At 41.1% G+C, this 7,519-nt stretch overlaps 2 long non-coding RNA genes across 2 annotated transcripts; one reads left to right on the forward strand and one right to left on the reverse strand.

Annotated features, from left to right (window-relative positions):
- Positions 1–1,291: 1,291 nt before the first annotated feature.
- On the forward strand, positions 1,292–2,250 carry LOC123982074. Its single transcript, XR_006827898.1, has 3 exons — positions 1,292–1,418; positions 1,612–1,827; positions 2,192–2,250. It is a non-coding gene; the product is annotated as an uncharacterized LOC123982074 (long non-coding RNA).
- Positions 2,251–3,120: 870 nt separating this feature from the next.
- LOC123982114 lies at positions 3,121–4,343 on the reverse strand. The gene is made up of 3 exons (XR_006827906.1): positions 4,101–4,343; positions 3,401–3,497; positions 3,121–3,181 (listed from the first exon to the last, which is right to left on the reverse strand). It is a non-coding gene; the product is annotated as an uncharacterized LOC123982114 (long non-coding RNA).
- Between the last annotated feature and the right edge of the window lie 3,176 nt (positions 4,344–7,519).

Genomic DNA, 7,519 nt, shown 5'->3' on the forward strand with positions numbered 1-7,519 from the left:
CTCTCTCCTCTACTTTCTCTCCCTCTGTATGCAACCTCATCCCATTATTGCATGTTACTAACACAACTTCTCCCCTTTCCGGTAGTCTTGTGCTTTCTCGTCCCTCTCCTCTCTCCTCCTATCACTTCCTGCAGGTGTTTCTGGCTCTGGAGCTGTGGAGTCTGGATCTGTGGCTGCGGGTCACCTGCTGCCCCCGTGTTCCTGCTCGACACCCTCTGCTACAACAACTATTGTTACTAGTCCTATTATTATTATTATAATCATTAACATTACGATTGTTATCATTAACACTATTATAAATATCTGTACCATTTTTCATTTAGTCTATAGCAACATCACCTTTACTGTCTGTACCTCTGTGTGTATATTGTGTAGGCTGCCACCCTCCCCTCTCTCTCCTTCCATCCCTCTCTTTTTCTCTCTGTTCCTCTCTTGCCCTCTCCCTCTCTCTCACTCTCTCTCTCTCTCCTTCCATCCCTCTCTCTGTCCCTCTATTGCTCTCTCTATGTTCCTCTCTCTCTTTCTCTCCCGGTCGAGGCAGATGGCCGCCCACCCTGAGCCATGGTTCTGCTCGAGGTTTCTGCCTCTTAAAAGGAAGTTTTTCCTTGCCTCTGTCGCCTAGTGCTTGCTCTTGGTGGGAACTGTTGGGCTTCTGTAAATAGCATCATAGAGTATAGTCTAGACCTGCTCTTTTATGAAAAGCGCTGTGAGATAACTGTTGTTGTGATTTGGCGCTATATATATAAAATTGAATTGAACTGAATTGAATTCACCAATCTGCTTGCCTATTGTCCTGTAGCCCATCCCAGCCTTGTGCAGGTCTACCATTTTATCCCTGATGCCCTTACACAGCTCTCTGGTCTTGGGCATTGTGGAAAGGTTGGAGTCTGTTTGATTGAGTGTGTGGACAGGTGTTTTTTATACAGGTAACGACTTCAAACAGGTGCAGTTAATACAGGTAATGAGTGGAGAACAGGAGGGTTTCTTAAAGAAGAACTAACAGGTCTGTGAGAGCCGGAATTCTTACTGGTTGGTAGGTGATAAAATACTTAAATACTTAAAAGTGGTGAACTGTAGTCATGAACACAGAAACAAGCTCACTGTGGTTAGATCCTTGAGTGGGAGTATTGACTGCAGACGCTGTGACAGTGCACGCACTGCTCTACTGTGATCTACTGTTGTTATGACTACATGAGGAACTGTTGAATTATTAGTCTGCTGGTATTAAGACTACATGTTTAATAGAGAAAATAGCCAGAAAATGCTGGATTTTGAAAGTATCCAACAGAGAAACTCCCACCCCCTCCCTTCTCGGCTCCTTCCAAAGCCACGCCCCCAAAACACGTGAACGCGCCTTGCAGACACCGCAGCAGGACGAGCACAGTGTGACGAGCGGAGAGCAGCGGCTCACATCAGGGGTAAGAAAACATCTAACTTTATCATTATAAAAATAAACAACTAACCCGGCTGTTAGTACTCACTATCAAGCTAGCATGTTAATATTGGATAGGTTTAAAAAGACCGAGTTTTAATTAGTAAAAAGTTTCCATCAGTTACACTACACGAACTTGAATTTCTTGTTAGATCCATAACATGTACGTTGTTTTGCAGGTTAGAGCTTCCACTGTGACAGCATTATTGTCTCTGATGAGGACTGCACCCCAGAGCCAAGCACAAACCGGGACAGGACCGGGACCAGCCCGGGGTCGAGGCGAAGCAGAGGAGGGAGGGCTGCCGGGGTCCGAGGAAGAAGAGGCAGGACGAGGTGCAAGACGAGCAGCACATATCTGCAATGAGCTTAACGCTCCAACAACAGCATATGAACAGGTATATCTATACATATATATTTTAATATTAGTCTATTGTCTCCCAGTGTACTTGTCTGAAGGTTTTTCTGGTGTTTCCCCCTAAGCCCTTTGACAGTCAAAAATAAAGTGCTTTATATATCTATTATTGTTATTACTTTTTTATTATCGTTTACTGATTACAACAACTAACTACAGCTCTGCTTCACCCATCGGCTCATCTGTGTCATGTACATTGACCTGGTGTGTAATGTGGACACAGAAGTCCTGTTAGAGAACAACAAACCCCTGTTCAATAAAAATATCTGATGATGTTGATGAATGTTCTTTCCAATTACAGAGATCTTTCCCATTTGGGGTTCTAAAAACTATATATTCCTTTACAGACCAGAATCTGAGGACTGTGGACAACATCCAGACTACAGTGTTTCCATGCACCACACAAGGCTGATCTTCCAGACCCAGCACAGAGTAACAGACAGTTCAGTCAGGCAGCATACAGACAGTTTGTAGTGTGGCAGTGTGGAGCACTTAGACAGACTCGTGATACTGAGTTGCTGTTTCTGGAAGATATGCAACTGTTATCCTGATCCATTAGGATAATACAGAGGTTTAATCCTAGCAGGGTGTCAGATGTAATGTCACTAACTGCTACACAAATAATTCCCTCCACTGTGTGAATGAATACCTGTACATTGTTTTCTTTTTATGCCCAGGAGGGTAGAGAAAATACAAAGATATTTTTCCCTGTCCTGGATAATATTTTCATTCTTTCATTTTCATTCTTTCATTCTCATAAAACATTGAAAATGATAAATGCCTTTTCTTTACACTTGCAGCATAAACAATCAAGCAACTACATTTGTGTCTTATGTCTCTCAATAATGACATCCAAATGTGGTATAACACTTTTGTTATTGTTATTATATACTACTAAAACTACAACCTATATCACAAATAGATCATTTTTTAAAAATTAATAAAAATAAGTATATACAGGAAGAAAGACAAGTTGTGTCCAGATGTATTTTGACTGATTATGAAGACAGTTCAGACTTTACTTGTAGCATCTTATCACCTATCCCAATCACCTCTGACATGATTACCACATTTCAAAACCAACCATATTACTTTTTGTTTTATATTTTGCTGTATCTAGCAAAACAGTTGGGGCAGGGACACCTGACAGAACCCCATGTTGACGGGGATCATCAGGTCTCTTGGTTCTGCTTCTAGGCATCTCCTCAGTAGTAGACAACCGTCAGAGGAGGAGGAGGATGGCACTCTGGAGGTCTGCGATGTAACTGTAGTCCTTCTCCACCTTCAATGAGTACAAGCTCCACTTCCTGGACTTTTTGTTATACACCTTGCTGTACCTGATAATACAGAAAGGAGGATCCGCTTAGTGAAAGGTTTGTAACACCTGACATTATTCTCTTATAGAGTAATTAGCATTACCACATAAAATGCAATCAGTAACAATAAATTAGCACCATGTATCTGTATTCCTCATACTGTTTAATAGTTTTTGACTCATCACTTATAAACGTATTGAGTAAAATGCACAAGAGTACTCATAATGCAACACACTGAACTGTGTCATCAGCTTTTCTCCTGGCTGGTCTGTGGACATGGTGGTTGTAATCCAGGCCAACCAGCATGTTCCGATCAGAAGCACAGGGTGTCGGAAGACTGCAGGTGACCCGAGGGCGCAGTAGAAATAAAACACACAGGATTTTTTACTTCTGGTAAAATAGGTAATGGCACAACACCAGTTACAGTAAAAGGTTTTCACACAGTAGGTTTAGCTACGAACAATGTCAAACTATATTATAGGTAGCTTATATACCAGAAACACAGATACTTGGGGAACTTTAGCCAGCATTGTTTATGTATACTAACGTTGAAATGTCTTAACTACAAACACACAGCTACATCATTTGTAAAAGAGTAACATACAGTCAAACAACGCCTGCAGACACAAGATAATCACACAAACAGATTAGATACAAGGTGTAAAGATAGGTGTAAACATAGTATAATAAACCCAGATGGTGAATAACTAAACAGGCGCAGTCTACACTTACATTGTCTTACCTAATATTAGCGTTGGAAAACACAGCTCGCTCTGCTGTTTTCCAGCTCACCTACAGCTAGATAGAATTCATTGTCTCTACTCTGGCTCCTACACCAGTCTGCACTCGTAGCAACAGTTAGCTGTATGCTAAGTAGGTAGCTACGTTTACTAGCGATGAAAGTAACAAATCACCATCAAAATGATAAAAGCCAGATTACCTGTCCAGCAGAAATAAAGCCACCACGGTGTAACTTTTCAGCCCCTTGGTGTTCCTCAGTTGTCACGATCGTTGAAAAGCCATGCAGATATCACCCACCTGTCTGACCGCTTCGCTCGTCGGGTCTGAGAGCGAGCTGACCGGGTGAGCGTATGGAGGCAGCACCTGTAGCAGCAGGGCTGGTAGCCATGGCAGCGAGGGAGAGTGACAGTCAGCCAGCCAATCATTGCATTAGGTCCGAATGAAACGAGTGGCACGAGTGTTTACTGCAGCCCTGAGAGGACTACAGACTATATAGACATTTTAAACAAATATGACAAAAAGTGTTTTAGAAGCTACTTGCCTACCCTGCCTTTAAAATGCAGAAACCTCGAGCAGAACCATGGCTCAGAGTGGGCGGCCATCTGCCTCGACCGGTTGGTGGTGAGAGAGAGAGAGAGAGAGGGGAGGGAGGCAGCCTACACAATATCCACACAGAGGTACAGACAGTAAAGGTGATGTTGCTATAGACTGAAAGAATAATGGTACAGATATTTACAGTAGTGTTAATGATAATCTGGTATGGAAAATGGAAATATAGACTGTCTAGATATTTTGAAGTGTTGCTGCCTTGTTAAGTTTTCTCCTGTAACGTTAGATGTGACAGAAGAATTTATTACACTCATTTATATTACAACCATACTTGCAGTGTGGATCATTGGTGACAGCTATGTCCAGCATGGTGGCCAGAGAGCTGCAGAGAGCTTAGGAAGCACCTTCACCCTGCCGGATGTCTCTTGGTCTGGCTGGCTTCTCCCCTTGTTTTCCCCTCCCTCCAAAAAGGTGCACCATCAGATGTCCTCATCATCCACTGTGGCGGCAGCAGCATGGGGGTCATCAGCGTGAAGCTGGTCAACATGGAGAACGACCTGCACCTGCTTTACCTCCACCACCCTGGCATGAAGATCCTGTTTTCCTCTGTGACGCAAAGTGTTTGTAGAAGGCTGGTGCCAATTAGTGAACAGTGTTATGGCTGTATTTGTTTGTAGCTTAAATGATGCCATGATTAAGAACCCTCGCATCAGACATGGCAGTTCTGGGCTATATTTGATTTGATATTTGATATTTGAATAATGGATTTTATTTCACAACTAGGGCAGATTATGTTTTCAAGTACAGTAACTAATTGCATCAAAGACCACCTCCAAATGCAGAGAACTGCTTGTTCACTGCAAATGTCCACATACATTGCAATAAATCTTATTTATATATTTGTACTCCTTTTGTCTTTAATACTGACTGGAATGTTAGATTTCACATTCTGATATACTGTAAGTCAAGTTCAAACACACAAGAACATGTGCACATCCAACAAACTATGCTCACATAGTGTTGAATAAAAGGGGCTAGTGTGAAAAAATAAGTAATTATGAATCCCACCAGGCAGTATCATATATTGCAATGTTTCAAACTCTGAGGTCTTCTCAGGCAAATACACAGGTATCGTGAAGCTTTTACAGTGAGGCAAAGACAAACAATCAGCTGATATGCACCTCTGATTAATAGGTGCTTTCTATCATCTGATTTCGTTTTTTTTCCTTTTGCCTCACTAAACAGGTAAAGCCTCACAATACCTGTGCAATATCTACAAGACTTTTCAGAGGTCGCAATAAATGACACCTCATAGGGAGCTTCAAAACTATTCATTGTGCAGATATTTCTTTGAGTATAACTTCTAAGTGGATTTCACACTGGTCTCTTGTTTTCCATTTTTTACTTTCTGCAAAAAGAGATTCAACATGTTAACCTATAAATACCATCTCATTATTTTCATTTACAACTTGACGATGGATGGATGGAATTGATGATTAGTCTTGCCTGATTTTATTTAACAAATGATTACTGTACACAAGAAACAGTTAAATTAAAATCTTATCCTGCATTCATGAAAACAGCAGTAAAAAGGTTAAAATTGTTGTTTTGTATGACTTGAAATAATGTACAGTTAAGACACTTAAATAAATGAAAATGTGTAAAAGTTGTAACAGTAATTACGATAATAGAACCTGGATAGTAACAGTGTTAAATAAGTAGTGTTCACATACTGTGGGATTAGGTGTGGAGTAAAAATAAAAACAATGGTTCAGCAAAGCAGTAAGGTGCAGGTGCTATCAGGGAGAGAGCCAGCCACAATGGAAGGTGGGACTTTTATATCCTGTAGCGCACTGGGCCCAGGCGCTCCATATCAGGTAGAAGTAGACTAAGCAGGGGCCGTCACACGTCCTACATGAGAGACAGACGACAGGTTAGAAATATGTGCAGCCGGAGAGCGTAGACACAAAATAAGAAGCACCTGTCACACACATATTGCTAGCTAATCTAGCTTTACATAACTCTTCATAAGGTACAGCCACTGATTCTGATAGTGTCCGCAAATCCTTCCTCTTCCTGACCACCCTGTTATAGTACCTTGCAAAATAAAGTCAATTACTTGTCAAAAGTATTATCACTCTAAATTATAACACTTCTGTATTACGTCTTGACTTCCGTGCATGCTGGTTTAAAAACTACGACTGGCATTCACTCACATTATGTTAGCATCGTTAGCACAGCTTGGCATTGCTTTATGCTGGCTAATTTGCTAGTTAATGAGCTAAGCTTACATGCTGTTGCCACCACAGTGGTGCACTTCTTCACAGGGAGGGGAAAAGAAGGTGGGGAAGCCAGCCAGACCAAGAGTAATAAATTCTTCTATGTCACATCTAACGTTACAGGAGAAAACGTAACAAGGCAGCAACACTTCAAAATATCTAGTTAGCAGTCTATATTTCCAATATAACATTAGCAGTCTAAAGTCTATTACAGTGTATGTTGTGTGACCATAAACTTCAGTTACCGCAGTCACAAAAAACTAGTTTAGCTGGACATCTGAAAACTTTTTAACTTGCAATCAATAAGGACAAATTAGCAATTAAAACTTTTTGTGACACAAAAAAAGGCCTGTTTATTTTTAATTACAAACTTAACTTTTGATTGCCGTGCGATAAATATGCTCTCAAAACATTTTTTTTTGCTTGCATTAAAAAGATCTTCATAGACGTTGCATATACATTATTGCTAACTTGACTGGACATTGCAGATGCAACAAATTGTTGCTAACTTGACCTCGGAGCCCTACACATCCAAGAACAACTCCAAGGGGTCTTGACAATTTTACTGGTACCAGTAAAAAAGGGTCTAGTGACGCCTATGGTGTGTAAATAGTGTGTTAATATTTAAACATCTACATTAATTGTATATCAATCATATATAGTGATAATTGTATTTCGGTTCTCTGAGGGGTTTGGCGACTGGTTGTTGGAGGGGTGGGGGACCGGGAAGAAGGGGTTGACGGGGTGGATTGGGGGTGCAGGCTGGTCCTTTTTGAGCTGGTTGGGGGGT

This window comes from Micropterus dolomieu, linkage group LG13 (assembly GCF_021292245.1).
Source record: "Micropterus dolomieu isolate WLL.071019.BEF.003 ecotype Adirondacks linkage group LG13, ASM2129224v1, whole genome shotgun sequence".
NCBI lineage: Eukaryota > Metazoa > Chordata > Actinopteri > Centrarchiformes > Centrarchidae > Micropterus > Micropterus dolomieu.